The sequence below is a fragment of the Sciurus carolinensis genome, chromosome 1, assembly GCF_902686445.1.
Source record: "Sciurus carolinensis chromosome 1, mSciCar1.2, whole genome shotgun sequence".
Taxonomy (NCBI): domain Eukaryota; kingdom Metazoa; phylum Chordata; class Mammalia; order Rodentia; family Sciuridae; genus Sciurus; species Sciurus carolinensis.
In genome coordinates this window covers 119,742,009-119,761,742 of record NC_062213.1, presented here as the reverse complement: position 1 = coordinate 119,761,742, position 19,734 = coordinate 119,742,009, and the positions used below count along the sequence as shown (strand labels likewise).

The 19,734-nt window shown below is 36.4% G+C and overlaps 1 non-coding gene across 1 annotated transcript; it reads right to left on the bottom strand.

Annotated features, from left to right (window-relative positions):
• Positions 1-19,518: 19,518 nt before the first annotated feature.
• Positions 19,519-19,599, bottom strand: Trnat-ugu (transfer RNA threonine (anticodon UGU)). The gene has a single exon. It is a non-coding gene; the product is annotated as a tRNA-Thr (tRNA).
• Positions 19,600-19,734: the final 135 nt, after the last annotated feature.

The window sequence follows — 19,734 nt, the reverse complement described above, 5'->3', positions numbered from 1 at the left end:
TGTGTCATTTTATCAAATTTGGAGAACTATACTATAGAAATGGAACTTTACCGAAGTCCAAAGTGCAGATATAATCAAGGAGATAAGTTTTGATTCATTTTTTTTAAAAAGCACTTTCTAAAAATGTGAACCATCCATAAATGAAAAAAGCTAAGTATATCCCTGTTCTGGAAATGTTTTAGAAAAAAGATTGACTCTCTATAGTTATTCTATTTATAGAATTTTGACCTCGAGTGGGTGATTGGACTCAAAAACTTCCACAATACTTTTGCTATTTATTTTCTTACTCTCAGGTATTGGAAGTAGGTGAATACCAATGAATTTGTTCACTTATTCATACAACTGGGAAAGGGTTGTTATTGTTTATTTGTCTTTTCCTTTTTCTATGAGCCTGACACTGGGGTCGGCACTGGGGTTGCAGCAGGGAATAGACTTTGACCTTGTTAGCAATAACTTTGTGGTCTAATAAGGGACTGTCATGATTTGGATGTAAAGTGTTCCCCAAAAGAAGGTTTGGAGGAGAAATGATTGGGTTTTAAGAGTCTTAACCCAATCGGTGAATCAATCCCCCTATAGGGATTGACTGAGTGGAAACTGAAGTGGTAGGGTGTGGTTGGAGGATGTGGGAATTGGGGCGTGGCTTTGGGGTATATATTTGTATCTGGCAAGTGGAGACCTCTCTCTCTGCTGTTTTCTGATCATCATGTGAACTGCTTCTCTCTGCCACACTCTTTTGCCACACTCTTTTGTTTAGCCTCACCTGGAGCCTCTGGGGACTAGAGCGGACTGTATATGGACTGGGACTTCTTAAACCATGAGCCCTTAAATAAACTTTCCTCCTCTACAGTTGTTCTGGTCAGGTCTTTTAGTCACAGCAGCAAAAAAGCTGACTAAAACAGGGATGCAGTGCTAGATGCTGTCATAGAAATAAATATCTAGAACTCAGAAAGCTCAATCTCCAGAGGCCAAGGGAGACCTTTGGGAGTAAATAACATGTATCACAAAACATCCCCCATTATCAAATCAGATGGCTGAAGACAGCAAAGACTTCAGTCACTTCTATAAGTTTACTTGCTCAGTAGCCACTATCTGGACACAAACGCTCTGTAGTAAAATCTATGGACAGATAATAAAGCCTGGTAGAAGGACTTTCAGCATGATAAAATAAACTACAGTCTCAGAAATGTACTTTGAGTTTTCCAGAAAACCTGTCTATTTGAGAAAAAAATACATAAATAAAATCCTTATGTATAGGGTGATACTGTGAAGTAGTAACTGCTTTCTCCACTACCTTGACCCAGAACTTCCCCTGTCTTGGCTACTAGTGTGGGCTGATCCATCCACACAAGCAAAGGCAAGAAGAAGGGGAGGGAGTCACAGCACAATCAAAAGATAATGTTATCAAATTCTTGACTTCTAGGTTAAAAATGAGAGTAAATTGAAACTATCTTATGTAATAAAAAGTCAGATCAAATATTCACTAGTGCACTTTTCCCTCTCTGATAGAAATAGTTTAAACTGTTTTCTAGGGTATAGAAAGAAATGTGTTGGAGTAGACATAAGAAACAATATTGTTAAGATATTGCTGAAAATATCACCAAATTCCTTGTACCTCTTCTTCCATGATTATCTCCTATTGGAGTGTTTTAGTCAGTTTTTTTTTTCTACTGTGACTAAAAGACCTGACCAGAACAACTGTAGAGGAAGAAAAATTTATTTGAGGGTTCACAGTTTCAGAGGTCTCTTAGTCCATTGATAGCTAGCTCCATTCCTCAGGGCTCAAGGTGAGGAAGAACGTCATGGTGAAAGAGTATGGCAGAGGGAAGTGGTTCACATGGTGATCAAGAAACAGAGAGAGAGATACTAAGCTCAGCTCACCAAATATATACCCCAAAGGCATGTCCCTAATGACCCACCTCTTTTAGTTACATCCTACCCACCATCAGTTACCAGTTGGTTAATTCTGTCAGGGTTAAAACTTTCATAACCCAATCATTTAGCCTCTAAATGTTCTTGCATTGTCTCACACAAGAGCTTTTGGGGTACAACTCAGATCCAAACTATAACAAGAAAAGACCAATGGAACTCTTAGATAAGGTAGGAATTTGAGAGTAAATTGAAACTATCTTGTGTAAATTTTACTTGTGAGTGTAGATGTCAAAAAAAATCAGCAAACAGGAACTAGCAATTTACAATGTACAAAATGATCATGATCAAATTGGATTATTTCAATAATGCAAGACTGATATAACTTTAGAAAATTCTAGCAAGTCATTCATGTCATTAAAAGAGTAGATTACATAAAGTATATTCTATAAATTCTTTCTTGGAAATCTTGCATTACCCCAAAGAATACTGGGGAAGGAGAAAAAATAATAAGTTGTTTGAATTTAAACCCAAATTTTCTAAGTTTACTGTAGGTTGTATCTAGACAACATGTTTGAAAACAAATTGAAACCTTTCAACATTTGCTTTAAGGGTAAGATTTTAGTCAGTTTTATAAATGACTGCCAATTAGTATTTAAACAAATGTCCAGCAAATTAGAAACTATAAAGCTTACCTTAACTTCTAGTAAAGGAAGGCAGAACTAAATAAACTAATGGGCAAAATATATGATATATCAGATAACAACATACTAAGTAGAAATAAAACAGAGTAAGGGGACAATAAGGCTGCAATGGCCTCACTGTTAAGGTAACATGCTAAAAGAGACCCAGGTAACATGAAGCTGCCAGCTGTGTCATTTTCTGAGGGAAGAAGAATATTCTTTTATGCACTTAAATAATTTATTACAAAACAAGAAACAATGATATAATTGTTGTACACATTTTATAAATGAGAAAACTGAGAAATGGAGAAATTAAGTAACTTGTCCAAGATCACCTGGGTGAATCCAGGTGTGAAACTTTACCCTTCAGGCACTACACATATTGCCTCCCTTACAATAAGCTTTACTTTGAGGATTAAGAAAGTTGACCTCAATATTTAAAAACTTGTCACATTCACATCCTAGTAAATAATGCATATGGAATTAGAACCCAGGTCCATCTAACTTCAGAGCCCAGAGTTCCCTGGTCATAAGAGGCCAGAGCAAGACATGGTCCATGGCATCACCTCAGAAAAGAACAGTCAAATTATGCTGTAAATCATGTATTTCCTCCTTTTGTTCCATTCTCTCTACTACTTGATGTGCTTGTTTCCTTCCCTACCTTGAGAGCAGTGACTGTTTCTTATTCTTGCTTACACCTTGAGCATCTAACAGTGATATGCAGTAGCTGCTAAATAAGTATGTTTGTGAATGCTAAGTGATTGCCTAAACACTTTCCTACAGAGGAAAAATCAAATACATAGAGGCTTGACCTATTGTATGAAATAGAGATCAAGTAGGGTGCCCCATCTTAGCCAGCATATTTTTATAATAACTCAATAGGTGAGAAAATATATGGTCAAAATATGCACATTGCTCAAAACAAAATTCACGGGGAAAATAAATAAATAAATGGATCTAAAGTGTGGGTCTTTAACTGATTTTTAATAACTTTTTAAACAAAGACATCAAGATAGTTAAAAGTTATTTTTTAAAAGCTGGGGATATAGTTCAGTGGTAAGGCACTTACCTAGCGTGAATGAAGCCCTTTCAATCCTCCAGAACTGCAAAAAGAAAATAAAGTTTTTTTAAAAGACAATTTTTTAAGGAGGGGGACCAATACCAAATGGTACATAAATATTTCAGAAACAGAGTGATACAGAATCTAACTTTTCATGTGAGACAGAACTACATCAATAACACTATGTGCACATTAATCAGATCTATTGATTTATCCCTCTTCACCCACTACCCCTCCTTAGAAGAAACTAAAATGACTTAAAAGTTTTTCATTGTTGGGGGTAGGAGAATAAAAATCGTGACTAAAAGCTATTAAAATGTGGGAAACCCAATGGAGCTTGCCTTTTTTTTTTTTTTTTTTTTGGCCAAAAGGGCCTGTCATATTTTATATTTAGTTGGTAGTTCTGCAGTATTGTTGGAAATTGCATTGCTGCCAAGAATGTATAGTGAGCTAAATGTGAAATAGGAGCCAAATTACAAAGGAAAATCTTGATACTCTCCAAATAATCTCCTGGGGTCTTAGATAATCTCTTCCTCAATCCTCACATCTCTGTTTCAACCATAGGTAGGGAAATGGAATATTTCCTTGGCAGAAGAAACATTAGTCCCTTTTCAGAACATGAGAGCTGGACAGCACACAGGAGACAGAAGGCTGAGGGCCAGCTGAACTCTGTGCCTTGTTCCCTCACCAGTTTCCTTCAAGAAGAAACTTGCAAGAGAAAAATCACAAAAAGTAAATTGCAACAATCAATTCTATGCATTTTAAATGGGGGGCAATTTTCATTAATGCTAGCCTAAGTAGAATACAAAATTCTACTTATGAATATGAGGTTTACATATCACCTGTGTTCTAGTGACTCATCCCCAGTGTTTCTCATTGTAGTAAACATTACCAACATCTATCCCATTGCTCAGGTCAAAAAGTAGGAGCACACATTCAATCTGTCCAATCTTGTACAGCTATCTCCAAATATATCTTAATTCTAATGCTCATCACAACTTCCATTACTACCACTCTGCTATAAAATACCATAATTTCTCTCTATATCACTAGATGCCAGTAGCACTGCCACTTCACTAGTTGTGAAAACCAAAAATCTCTCCAGACATTGCAACTATACCTGAGGGTGGGGGTAGGGGGTGTAAAATCACCCCAAGTCAAGACTGTTGTCAGCAATATCTTCATTGATCCTCCTTGTTCTGCTCTTGCACTTCTGAAATCTATACCCTACAAAGCAGCTGAGTGCATCCTATTAAGGACATAAAACATCACAACTTGATCCTGACTTAAATCACTTCAATACCTTCCTTTGTGTTGAGTACACATCTCAGGCTTCCAATATTACTTCCTCTGCTCTCACCTTCAGAAACTGCTTTACTATCACTCCGGCATTCTTGCCATCCCTTAGTTCTAGCTCAGGGCCTCTGCCCTAGATGCTCCCTCTGCCTGATATTCTTTTTCTTTTCTTTTCTTTTCAAGCAGGTTTTATTTAAAGGTAAGAATATAGACTTTTCCCGGGAGGAAGAAGGGGGCCATGGCGGATGTTCTAAAGTTCCCCTGATATTCTTTTTCTACAGAAGATACATGTTATGTTGCATCAAGCTACATTTCAAATGTCTTCTAAAGCCTTCCCCAAACTCTCTTGCCAAACAACTCCCCTAAAGCTGCTCTCCATCATCTTACTCTATTATTTTTTATTGGCATCATGAATTATATTATTTATTTCCCCTACTTATTGTCTACCTGCTAAAATGTCCACTCCATGAGAGGCAGGGCTTAAACTGGTATTGTTCATGACTTTATCCTTACTTTCGTGTAAAGACCTGACCAAATAAGGCATTCAGAGAATACGAACTAACAAGTTTTTAGCTGATTAGTTGGATGATTAAACACATATGTGATTCAGGTTTATGGTTTGGATCTATTGCTAGAAAAATGAATAATTAAACAAGGTTCCTACACTCCAGGGACTTGAATAAGGGAGGTTTCAGAGAAGTTAAAAAAAAAAGTATTTACAACATAGTGGTAAATGCCATAATACAGGGAAGCAGAAGTAGCCGAGGCACTTAACTGAGATCTGGGGTAGTTAGAGAAGACACCCTAGAGAGGGTGACATGGACAAATGGGTCCAGAGGGGTGAGGTGCAGTTAGCTAGGGAAATGGGTGTTAGGGGCTGAACCATGAGTCCACTTGCTCAAATTCATACATTGGAACTCTAACCTTCAGTATCTCAGAATATGACTATACTGGTGATAGAACCTTTAAAGAGGTAATTGAGTTAAAATGAAACCTTTGGCCTAATCCAATCTGACTAGTTTTCTTATAGGAAGAAGAAAGTTGGACAACAGAGATACCAGGTCTAAGTGTGAGGCATAGTAAGAAGGTGGTCATCACTAAGTCAGGACAGAGGCCTGGGATGCTTCCTCATGGCCCTCAGAAAAAACCTACCTACCCACACCTTGATCTTTGACTTCTCACCTCTGGAACTGTGGAAATGACCAGTTCTTTAAGCCACCCGTCTGTGGCACTTTGTTCTGGCAGTCATAGCAAACTAATACAGTAGGTCAGAGAAGAAGGTTTAAAGGTGGTTGCACAGCACCTGAGCATGGAGTGCCAGCTGGGTGGGGACAAGAGAGGAGGCTGCAGAGGTAAACAAGGGCAAGCTAAGGAAGGCCAGTTAGGAATCAGCACTATAGCAAAGGTGCTTGGGAACCCTGAAAAATAATAGGCAGCATAGCAAGGTCTTTGAATTTACCTCTGAGAAGAAGACTTAAAGTGGAAGTATGATTTTGATAAGGAATACCAGAGATCCTGGCAACAAGGAGGTGTACAGCTTTAGAGTCCAGTAGACCAAGGCTCTGATCCTGACTCTGCCATTTAAGAAAGCCCTATGACCTTGGACAAATTCTTACCCTTCTTTACCTTCTATTAAGACAACAAGTTTAAAAATACTTGGCATAGTACCTGACACATTGTAAGCAATGAATGATTGGTAGCTATTAAAATGTCTAATGCAGTAATAGTAGAGCTGAGAAAAAGTACAAGCTTAGACATCTTAAAGATAAATAATCTTGAAAAAATGGCAATTAATTTTATGCTGGGGGCAAGAAAGGAAAAAAAGTAAAAAATAGCTTTCAGACTCTTGACACGGGCAGCTTTTGGAATGTAATGTCATTCACCAACAAAAGAGAAGAAGCAGGGAGGGGAAGAGGATCAGTTTAATTTTGGATATGTTGAGTTTGAGAAATTCTTGGTATATTTCAGAAGAGTTATGTCATGACTCCTTGAATATAAGGATTTAGGACCAAGAAAGAAGCTTGGGCTAGAGATAGGGATCAGACTTTTTAGAGAAATTGTGCAGAGTGAGAAGAGAAGCAGAGTACGAAGAGAACTCTGGGGACACATCCACGGGCAGAAGAAGATGAGGGAGAGGAGGCTGAAATAACCTCCAAAGAAGTAAGAGGAGAAGAATGAGTTAAGCCAAAGGAGGAAAGAAGGTTTAGAAAGAGTACTGTCAAAGGTGAAAAGGCTGAAGAGAAATCAGATAAGGTAGGGACCAACACATGTCCATTGGACTATGTAATTCCAATATGTCAGGTACGGCTAGGGAAAGGATGATTTAATGGGGTGACTGGGATACAATCCCTATTGTAAAGGGCATGAATAAGTGAGAAGTAGGTGTTGTGTCCCCCAAAAGTTACTGTTAATGCAGGAATATTTAGAGGTAAATGATTATGTTTTAAGAGTTGTAGCCTAATCAGTTCATCCTAGTTTGAATGGACTGACTGGGTGGTAACTATTGACAGATGGGGTGTTGCTGGAGGTGGGTCACTGGAAGGGTTCATGTTCCCTGAGGCCCCTCCCCACTTCCTCTCTGTTACCTGGCTGCTGCCAATGGACCATCATTCCCCTGCCATACCATTCCATCATGATGCTTAGCCTCACCTTGGCCTAAAGCTCTGGAACCATGAACTAAAGTAGACTTTCCCTTTCCAGGTCGCAGGGATGCAAAGCTAACGCACTGAGGAAGTGAATACTGTGAACTTTCTGAAGGAAAAAGGGAAGCAGGTAGAAGGAAAATTCTTCTACTACAATTCTATCTTCCCTTCAGCCCAGGAGTTCCTGACCTTGGACCTGTAGACTTCCTCAAATGGTTCATAAATGGAGACAAAGAGAATTATGCGTTTAGGAAGGAGAAAAAAGTACAACCTTAATTTCATGATATTGAAATCTAGAATTTTTACCCATTTCAAATTTAGGCAAAAATTACAGAAGATTAACAGTACCTGTGACTGTCAAAAATATTTTTTCATATCATTTTACAGTTGTCGCAGATTTCTCAAAATATCATTTACACTCATCACTTTAATGAAATTGTAGTAGTTATTTTAAACCTGCTCCCAGATCTTATAAATAAATTGTTTAAAATATTTTGAGAACTCTATTTAAATGTAATTAGTTTTCTTGGTAACTGTTAAGTATTTTATGTATTTTGAAAACATTTTTCTGAGGAGTCCATAGGCATCGCCAGATGCCAAATCTCCAGATGTCTTTGGCACTAAAAGGTTAAGACCTCCTCCTCGCTTATTATATAAGCTTTATCCTTTTATCTTCGGTGCTTTCAGTCTCTCATGCTGCTGTCCTTACTTCTCTCTATGAATCACAGTTGTCCCACGTGTTCCTCCAGGGAAAATAGTCATGTGCCTCTCTGTGGTTTTCAATTGTTCTGACTACTTTTTGATTCTTTTACTTCTTACCTGGTCATGGAGACATCACCTATTTTGAGATATAAGATTGATTCAAGTTTTAGTTCACTTGTTTGTACACCATCAACAAACACATTGAGCACAAGTACTATGCTATATGGTTGGGTGAGCAGCAATGGTCCTCTCAGGAATTTATGGTCAAAAGAGAAAAGAGACTTGTACCAAAGTTACAAGACAATCTGGAAATTGTTTTGCTGAGCATAAAGTTGTATGGTGTATTAGTTCCCAGAGGAAGCTTCATCAGCAGATGGCATTGAGAATTAAAGAAATGAGTTTGCCAAAATTGGGTAAGTTATGTCTGTACAGTCATGAATACCCTTTTAAAAAAATCTTTGAAACATTAACCATACTGGAATAAAATATTTTTTACCATCTTGGTAGATAGATTTAGCATACTTAATTAGAGCAAAGGAAGAAAAATGAGGAACATATTGAATATTTAGGACATTTTCCTTACTCTATGCTTTTTTTGAGAAATAATATTCATAATCACTACAGGTAAAAATATTAGGCAAACATTCAATTAAAAAACATTTTGATATGAAGAATTGTCAGGTTTTCATAAATGAGTGTATGACATCTGCTGGCCAAATTGCATACTTTTCCTTTCCAAAGGAATGGTGAGTTATAATAACTAAGATTATTAACTCTTCTTCCCTACTGAAGAAATTACATGTGACATCCTTTCCTTTAATAACCAGGAAAGAGAAAAGTCTTTGGAATAGTAAACATGGTCCTTGCTTTACTTTTTGAGCTTGAAAAGTTTAATACATTTAAAGAATTTGAAAATTTAATGCAATTTACTTAACAGTAGGAAAAGTGAGACTTGAAGAGAAATACTGCTTCACACTAGGTCACACAAGTGGGTTGGCCAGCTAGCTCAGGGTGCTAGTTTTTATTCTCCATTCCCAGGCTAGGCAAGGATTCAGGTTGTTTTTTAACTTCTCTTTTGTTTCTTGTGATTTGACTCAATAATTAAGAAATTTTGTTACTGGTGATATTGAAAATACATGTCCAATGTCTTTCACTTTTGAAAAAAGTCTGATGTATTGATATAAACTTTATATAAAGTAAAATTCATCAATTTTAAGTAAATAGTTCTGTGAGTTTTGATAAATGTGTATGGTCACATAGTCACCACCACAACCATGATCTAGAAAATCCTACATTACCCTAAAATTCCCTCATACCCTTTTGTAGTCAATCCATACTTTCAAACCACGTCCTGGTAATTACTAATCTGTTTTCTGATTCTGTAATATTGCCTTTTCCAGAAAGTCACACACGTGAGAACATATAGGACATAGCCATCTATGTCTGTGGTCTTTTGTTTTGCTTAATACTTTTGAGATTTAACCATGTTGTTGCAAGTATCAGAAGTTTGTGCCCTTTCATTGTGAGAAGTATTCTACTGTATAGATAGACCAAAGCATAGTTATCCTTTAAGTAGTGGATGGAAACTTGGGCTATTTTCAACTGCCCCTTCCTGTATACACACACACACACACACACACACACACACACACCCACACACCAACACACAATTTCCTATTAGTCACACATAATAATTGAATATTTATGAAATAAAATGTGATGTTTCAATGCCTGTAAATGACATGTAATGATCAGATCAGAGTAATTGGTCTATCAGTCACCTCAGACACTTATCATTTCTTTGTATTGGGAACATTGAAAATTCTCTCAACTAGCTATTTTGAAATATTTGATTAATCATTGTCAAATGTAGTTTTCCTACTGTTCTTTAGAACATTAGAAGTCATTCTTTCTATTCAATTGCATCCCTGAATCAGTTAACTGTTCTTTCTCTGTTCACTTTTCCCATCGTCTTCCCAGCTTTTGGTAATCACTATTCTATTCTCTATTAAGAAACAAATTCTACCTGCCATATATAAATGAGAGCATGTGGCATTTGTCTTTTAATGCCTGATCTATTTCAATTAATATAATGTCTTCCAGTTCCATCCATGTTGCTGCAAATGATGGTATTTCTTTTTCATGGTTCAATAATATTTCATTGTATATACATCCCAAATTTTCTTTATCCATTGTTTTAGCTAGTTTTTTCATCACTGTGACCAAAAAACCTGACAAAAACAATGTAGAGAAGAAAAATATTATTTTGGCTCATGGTTTCAGAGGTTCAGTTGATGGTTGGCTAACTCCATAGCTTTGGGCCCAAGGTGAGGCAGAATATCATTGTGGAAAAGTGTGGCAGAGGAAGGCAACTCAAGACATGACAGCAAGGAAGCAGAAAGACAACTATGCTCACCAGGGACAAAATGTATACCCCAAATTCATGCCCCCAATGACCTACCTCCTCCAGCCACACTCTACTGCCTACAGTTACCACCCAGTTAAATCATGTCAGAGTATTAGCTCACTGATTATAACTATCACCATCTAATCATTTCACTTCTAAACATTCTTGCATTGTCTCATACATGGGCTTTTGGGGGACACCACGTATCCAAACCATAACATTCATTCATCTGTTGATGGATGCTTAGGTATATTGGCTATTCTTTTGCAAAAAACATGGGCAGATATCTTTTTGACATACTGATTTCATTTCCTTTGGATATATATCAATAGTGGACTAGAAGGATCATATGGTAGCCTTATTGCTAGTTCTTTGAGGAAAATATACTATTTTTCTTAATGGCTATTAATAATTTATATTCCTACCAATAGTATGTAGGAACTCTGTAGCAATTCTAACTAGGGTTAGATGATATCTCATTATAGTTTTGATTTTCATTTCTCTTATTAGTGAGGTTCAGTTTTTTCATATACTTATTAGTCATTTGTATATCCTCTTTTGCAAAATGTCTGTTCAGATCACTTATTTAGTTTTTAGATGGATTTTTTTGGTTTTTGCTCTTGAGTTATCTGAGATTTTATTTATTCTGAATATTAATCTCATGTCAGATAAAGTGCAAATATTCTTTCTCATTCTGTAGGTTGTCTTTTCACTCCATTGTTTGTTCCCTTAGTTGTGCAGAAATTGTTTAGTTTGATATAATTCCATCTATCAATTTTTGCCTGTGATTTTGGGGTCAAATGCAGAAATTCTTAGTTAAGTCTCTCTTTTTTCTTATTGTAGATAACAGTATATCAATTTTATCTTTAAAAAATCAATTTATTGTTTCATTGATTTTTTTAGTCTCAATTTCATTTATTTCTACTCTGATCTTATTTCTTTCCTTCTACTAATTTTGGATTTGATTTTCTAGTTACTTGAGTTGTGTTGCTAGGTTGTTCATCTGAAATTTTTATTTTTTAATGAAGGTGTTCATTGCTACAAACTTACCTCCTGGGATAGGTTTTCGTATGATATGTTTCATTTTTATTTGTTTCAAGACATTTTAATAATACTATTAGTATCTTCATTGGCCCATTGTTATTCTGGAGCATTTTGCTTAATTTTCATATATTTATACAATTTTCTTAGTTCTTCTTACTGTTGGCTTCTAATTTTATCACACTGTGGTCAGAGAAGATATATGATATGATTGGAAATTTTAAAGATTTGTTGAGATTTATTTTGTGGTCTAACATGTGGTCTATCTTGGAAATGTGCTGATGAGAACATGTATTCTTCAGTTGCTGGACGAATGTTCTGTAAATGTCTTAGGTCTAAATTATTGTTTAACTCAGATGCTTCTTTTTGATTTTCTGTCTAGATGATCCAACTATGATGAAAGTGGGGTTTAAACCCTCAATTATTATTGTACTATTATTGTATTGGAGTCTATCCCTTAACATCCAATAATATTCACTTTACATATCTGGATGGTCTGTTTTGGGGTCCCATTAATTTTAATTGTCATATCCTTTAACTGAATTGATCCTTTTGTCATAATATAATGACCTTTTTTTAAAATCTTTTTTGTGGTTTCTAGCTTAAAAATCTTTAAATTTTTTTATCTAATATGAGTATAGCTTTGCTTTTGCTTTGCTTTGGTTTCTGTTTGCATGGAATATCTTTTTCTATCCCTTCACTTTCATTCTGTGTGTCTTTACTGCTGAGGTGAGGTTCTCATAGGGCATGTAGTTCGGTCTTGTTTTTAGTCTATATTTTTTAATTGGGAATTAAATTAGACTAATTTTTTAATTAGTCTATATTTTTTAATTCATTACACTCAAGGTTCTTGATAGGTAGCACACTCCAGTCATTTTGTTTTCTTGTTGTTTTGTGTGTCTTTGTCCCTTTCTTTCTCTCTTGTGTTAATCATTGTGCTTTAGTAGTTTTCTGTTTGATTCCTTATCCTCTCATTTGTGTATCTACTCTACTATGGAATTTTATACTTTTGCGTGTTTTGTGAAGGTAATTATCATCCTTTCACTTCTAGAAGTAGGAATACCTTAAGACTTTCTTGTAAAACTGGTCAGGTGATGAATTTTCTGTTTTTTTTTTTTTTTTTTTTTGAGAAAGACTTTACATCTCCTTTATTTTTGAAGGATAGCTTTCCTGATTCTAGTATTCTTGGTTTGCATTTTTTCCCTTCCACACTTTGAATATAGCATTGTATTCTCTTCTGGACTAAAGAGTTACTGCTGAGAAATCTGTTATTAATCTAATGAGTGTTCCCTTATATGTGACTTGTTGTTTTTCTCTTACTGCTTTTTTTTTTTTTTTTTTTTTTTTTTGCCTCTTGTTGCTTTTTTAAAGTCTACTTTATCTTTGACGTTTGACAGCTTTATTACAATGTGTTTTTGAGAGAGTCTCTTTGGGTTGAATCTAATCGGAACTCTTTGAGGTTCATTGATTTTGATGTCTATATATCTCCCACAGATTGGGAAGTTTTGAGTTATTATTTTGCTAAGTATACTTTCTCTGCCCTTCTTGTTCTTTTTTCCTTCTAAAGCTTCCATTAGACAGATATCCATATACTTAATGCTATCTCATCGATCTCATAGGCAGTCTTCATTATTTTTCACCCTCTGACTGGGTTAATTCAAAAGATCTGTACTTAAGATCAGAAATTCTTTTTTATGCTTAATTAGTTGTGGTTCTCAGTTATATTTTTATTTCATTCATTGAATTCTTCAACTGCAAGATTTCTGTTGGATTCCTGTTTATGATACCTATATCTTAATTAATTTCTCATTCAGATTATGAATTGTTTTCCTGACTTCATTGAATTGTCTGTCTATATTCTCTTATATCTTTCTGAGCTTCCTTAAGATCATTATTTTATATTTCTTTTCAGGTGTTTTGTAAAGTTCCTTTTCTTTGGATTCTATGACTAGAGAACTATTGTGTTCTTTTGGGAATCTTGTGTGTACTTTTTTTTTTCCCCTAAATTTTTCTTGTGTTCCTGCATTGATATCTGTGCAACTAGTACTTCAGTTGCCTTTTCAAATTTTATGGAGTTTTTAAAAATTTTTCTGTAGGGAGAGCCATTTTCCTATAGATGGTTGGTAGAGTGTCCCTTGGATATGGTGTGTTAGCTTTGGTTCTGAGTGTTTTCAGTAGAGTGCTGTCTGTGCAGTTTCTTCAGCTGTCGTCTTCATCAGCTGGTTGTGTCAATAGCCTAGGCTGTATTTGTGACTGTGGTGTAGTGGCTTGGTGTTTTTGTGGGAGCAAAGGTGCCACCTAGCTGACTATTGGGACAGTTTCAGGTTGTTTGTGTGTGTGTGTGTGTGTGTGTGTGTGTGTGTGTGTGTGTGTGTTAGGTAGTCAGTTGTGCTATGGGTTCACTGATGGGGCAAGACACTGCCTGACTGGACCAGGCTAAGGGAGCATCTACCGGTGGCCAGTTAGCCATGTGCCAGGTTCATGCAGATGGAGGTGGGGGCAGAGCACCATCTGGCTGCATGTCAGGTCAGTTGCAGGAGCCCAGCTAACTCTACGGTGGGTTCTTGGGGCAGGAGACAGGGTTGTCACCTGGTTGCCTATTAGTCTAGGAACAGGTACACTTGAGCAATCAGTTATGTTTTAGTTTCTTCTCAGTGTGAGTGCCTGTTTCCTGGGGAAAGGGGTCCTTCATGGGTTTGGCATCAGAGGTGTTTTACTTGTGTGTGAGCAAGGTGGAATGATGGTGGAGTCTCAAGAGATGAGCTATGCTGTGGCTATTAACTCCCAGAGCAGGATGCTCTCGAGCAGTAGATCCAGTTTTAAGATGGTGCCACGCCATTAGATCTCAGGGGTCAGGGATGTACAATGTGAGCTTCTACTCTGTGATAAAAGGGCCACATGAACTCTGGGCAATTCTAAACATATTTGAGGCTTGTGAGGACTGCAGGAGTCTCCTGTAAAGTTGTCTGCAGTGGCAGTGAGGACTATTGGGGTCACTGTGAGGAGAAGTCCGCTTGGTACAAAATGTAGCTTAACTCCAAGGGTGACAAATAAGCAAGAAGTCTCCTCAATACAGAGTTATGAAAGGGTAATTTTAAAGAAATGAAGTATTACATGAAGAGAAGAGCACAGCGTTGGAGTCAGTAGTCTATCATTTTGGTTTATCCAATAAACATGTTACATCTATTGACATTAGCTATTGAATCTTCAAACTGTAGGTGATACAAGTTATCTACCGTGCAGGGTTGCAGCAAAGACTAAAGGGGATGATGGAAACAGAGTGTTCAGCATGTAATAGGTGCTGTTGTTGCTGTCATTAGATTTAAAACTTTGCTAAAAGCAAAAGGTTACATTCTAGAAAACAAATCATGTCACACCATTGATATTTAGTTTTCATTAGGAATTAATGTGTTTTGTCCAGCATTCTATATGTCACACAGAGATAAATGAGTTTATTTCTTTTCTTCTTCTCTTTCTCCCCCTACCACCCCCATTTTTTTTTTTTTTTTTTTTTTTTTTTTTTTTTTTTTGGTACTAGGAATTGATGGCAGGGGACACTTAAGCACTAAGCCACATCTCCAGATCATTTTTGTTTTTTATTTAGAGACAGAGTCTCACTGAGTTTCTTAGGTCCTCATTAAGCTGCTGAGGCTGACTTTGAGCTCATGATCCTCCTGCCTCAGCCTCCGGAGCCATTGGGATTACAGCTGTGCAGCACCACGCCCAGCCCTAAATAAACTTCTTTTGGTTGCAGTGTCTAAATGTGAGTTTTAAAAATAATGTTACTTAATACTTTATTACATATTAGAATTATGCATTTAATTAAGTTCATTTTTTTATGTTACCAAGAAATGCTACTGTCACATAATTTGTAATGATAACATGTATTACAGCTTATGTAATGTGATTTCCCTGAGCCAAGATTCATTTTAATTAAATAACTTTTGAAATATTGATGTTTCTATAGCTCCACTGAAGATATTCTTAATCAAAAGCATTGACAAGTTTTAAACTTTGCTATTTTAAGACTGTTTTTAGTCAATTTACTGGTAGGTATTTAAAACTGATAAAAATGTTAGTTATTTAGATTATACTGACATCTGCTGGTAAGAAAGTAAATTCCATAAAAATTGTGTTTGTAACTTTAAATGGAACAGTCTTGTCTTCAAAACTTGCATTTGCGTTTTGAGTTTAACAAATTAGGGGCTGTAAATTATAATCTCCGAATCAAAGATCAATTTGATTCAAGTGGCTTGTTAGCCTGTGACAACTCTCTTTGGGTTCCACATAATGGCCAGTAGCATCCTTTAAACAGAAGCTTTAAGATGTAAAACAACTTTTAAATCATAACCTCTTCCAGTCTGTTGTTATCATGTATTTTGGTCCTAAAACACTACAAATAGTAGTGGAGTTTCTTAACTTAGAACTCACCTTCAGGAAGTGCTCCTTGGAGACAGGCTTAGGTTGTGGAGGTGGGGGCAGCCGGTTCCAGCAGAGCTATGCTCAAGGATACCATTTCTTGCCAGGAAGCATGACATGGCTATTTTAAAATCTACTAATTGAACCCTCTGATTTAGGGTCATAGGATCTTATAATTGGAAAGAAATGTACTGATCATTTGGTATGCAGATCTTTTTTGTAGACGTGGGACTAGAGACCCAGATAAATTTAGATAATTTGGTCACCTAGCTGACATTAGAAGCAGTTCCCCAATTCTCCCATTCCAGTCTTTCTTATATAAATTGTCTTCACTGAGCTATATGTTGCTTATATTTATTGCATTAACCAAAAATATACACACACAAATTGCTTAAGAGTGTACATTTAGCTTATTTCAAATCAACTATTCTGACTTTCTTTATCTAGAGACTTGCTATTAAAATACAGTCTATTATGTAATATTGCTCTCTAGGGTTTCGGAAATATGTGTGTATTCATATTCCTTTCCCAGAAATCAGCCTCCATTGTCTATTTCTTCAGATATGAAAACAGAAGGAGGCATGTGGATTTGAGAAAAAAGTGAGAAATAAATCTTAAGAGGGGCAATTTCTGCTTTCTTGATCAGGGTTGGTTTGTTAGTCAGCTTTTTGTTGCTGTGACAAAATACCTGAGAAAATCAACTTCAAGGAGGAAAATTTTATTTTGGTTTATAGTTTCAGAGGTTTCATTCCATGGCCACTTGGCTGTTGTTTCTGGGTAAGGCAGTACATCATGGCAGCAAGAGACAAGCCCTAGTGACCCACTCCCTCCAACTGGATTCTTACCGTTTCTATCAACTCCCAAGAATCTAGTTATAAACCATCAAGTGATTTCAATTGATGAGGTCAGAGCCCTTGATCCACTCCCTTCCACAAATTCCCACCTCTGAACCCTCCTGTACTGGGGACCAAGTCTTTCACACATGAGCCTTTGGGCGACATTCCAGATCCCACCCACAATGGTTGGAGTCACAGAATCATGTTACAGATGTCTTATCAGCAATATAAGCACATTCCCTGTCTTAATTTTGTTCCAATAGACATCTTAAAACTTTAAGAATGAAACTTGCATTGTGAGAAAGTGTGTCATGTAGATATATAAGTCAAATGTTTTATAATATAATGCCAACCATTTTTAAATTCCTTTAACTGCAGAACTGGTGACACATTGTGGTGAGGCAGCATCCCTGGCCTGTACTCAATAGGTGCCAGTAGCATCCCCCAGTTGTAAGAACCAAAACTGTTTCCAAACATTGTCAGATATTCTCTGGGGAACAAAAAAGCCCAGGTTAAGAACTACTACTGTAACGTAAGGCTGCTTTCTTCAGATTTTGTTTTTAAAACTACTTTAAAATATTCCAATCAGGAGTTTGATTCTTTTGCTTTTCCAACAAAAGAAGTATGACATATAAAAAGAGGATCAAGGGTCATCTCCAGATTAGAGAAATACTTCATATGAATATCCCTTTGTGCTATAGCTTCAGAGGGTTCCTTTTTTTCAATATTTACAAAATATTCATTCTCATTTATTTTCATGCTCTAAGTTATAATTTGACATAGTTATACTTCAAAACAATTTTTTTCAACTCTTGGCAAAATTGTTCTTTTTTTCTATAATGACTTTTAAAAAATATTTTGATTTTCTTGATACTGCAAAGTTCTTTCCGTATGTTATATCCTTTGAAAACTAAAGCTACCTGTAGCTTTAGGATGGTATTTCATCCTCATTCTGCAGATAAGAAAATTAAGAGGAGTTAGGACTCAGTACACGTTCATGGTATATCAAATGTTCTTTTCACTTTGCCCATGGTAAATACATTTAAAGAAAATATTTGGGTTTTACATTGAGAGGGCCTTCATGAAAAGAGAAAGGGAAGTATGAGGGAGGGATAAAAGAGGGAAGAGAGAGAACAAAGTTGGGATGACCCTACTGACAAAATAAACAACAGACACTGGTATGGAATAGAGAATAATTCAATCTTACCATTTAAGTCAGTCCCCTCAAATTCCTCATCTATTCACAGCATTGCCCTCCATTCCCTCCCTTCCTTCATACCCCTCGAATTCATGCACGGGTGCATGCACACTTATAGACTCTCCCTCCCCAAAACAACTTATTCACTCCTGACCATGGGGTTGAAGCCTGGGGTCTTTTCAAGGGAAGAAATATGAGCACTTTCTGTTGCTTCCAAATTGTTAATTGCAGAGACCAGGAAAGGATCAGAAATTCATTGCCTATGTGTTAAACCTTGGAGTAGCATTTCTAGAAGTACTTCAAAAATTTCCTGAAGCTTATACTGCCTTCAGATCTTCCCTTTGACAGCATTCTATGAATGAAAAGGCTTCAAAATACTGCAGCTTTAAAGTGTTTTGCACATGGAACAAATAAAATTTTAAATACTCAAAGTTGGGAAGATTGATGGGAAGCAAATGCTCTAGATGTGATAATATTAGTGTTGCCATGGCAACACTCCCAAGAGGCATTTAGCTATTTAGCAATACGTACTGAAAAACCATAAAAACGTGAATACTATTAGCTAGATTCAGGTGTTGAACTTTGTTGGACTTATTTTAAAGAAGTAATTTTGGATAGGCCCAAGTGTTCAAAGCAATGATGGTTATCCAAATGTAATATTGACATCATCAAATAAAATGGTAATATGATTACATAAATCATGGTTTATTCATACAAAGAAATTCTAAGAAATTATACTATTAAAATGCATGCCTAGAAAAGTATGTAGGAATACACACCAAAATACCATTGTTAATTGGCTTAGTGGGCTGTAATAATAAAGATATCTGAAATAAAAACATTGAAAATGAGAAGCAGTCATATCCTTATACTGTTATAGATACGCCAAAATTGCTAGAATATGTACTGCTGTGATAATAAAGGTATTTGAAATTTTTAAAAAATAGTGAAAATGAGAAGAAATCACCATGTCTCCTTGTTTAATGTTACACAGAAACAATTTTTTGAATATCTCAACTGGTAGATGCAGGGCTTTTCTCTACCAAGGGGGTGAGTTGTGGGGTTAAATTTGCCCTCACAATCAGTAACACCATCATTCCAACAGCTTTCATTTTTTGAATATCTAAAATGGGCAAGGCATTTGCTATATTTATGTTAGACATCTCCTTTGTTCCTTAAAACTTGGGTAGATATTCTCATTTCACAAATAAGGAAACTGATGCTGAATGGTACAGTAAATGTAAGGACTAGCAAGGATCTGAGTTCAAGTACTGTTTTGCTTTGTTTTGGTGTGTGTGTGTGGTGGTGGTGGTGGTCTGGGGATTGTACCAGTGAGCTACATCCCCAACCCCAAGTACTCTTTTTTTTTGGGGGTGTGCTGGGGATCGAACCCAGGGCCTTGTGCTTACAAGGCAAGCACTCTACCGACTGAGCTATCTCCCCACCCCCCTCCCAAGTACTCTTAATGGCAAAACCTACACACTTAACTCTTAACCTCTAATGCTTATATGCACTGCTTAGCCTGAGTATCTCTTTTCTGGATCATGTGGGGCAAGAGTAGGAGCAGTTCGGGGAAAGATGGTG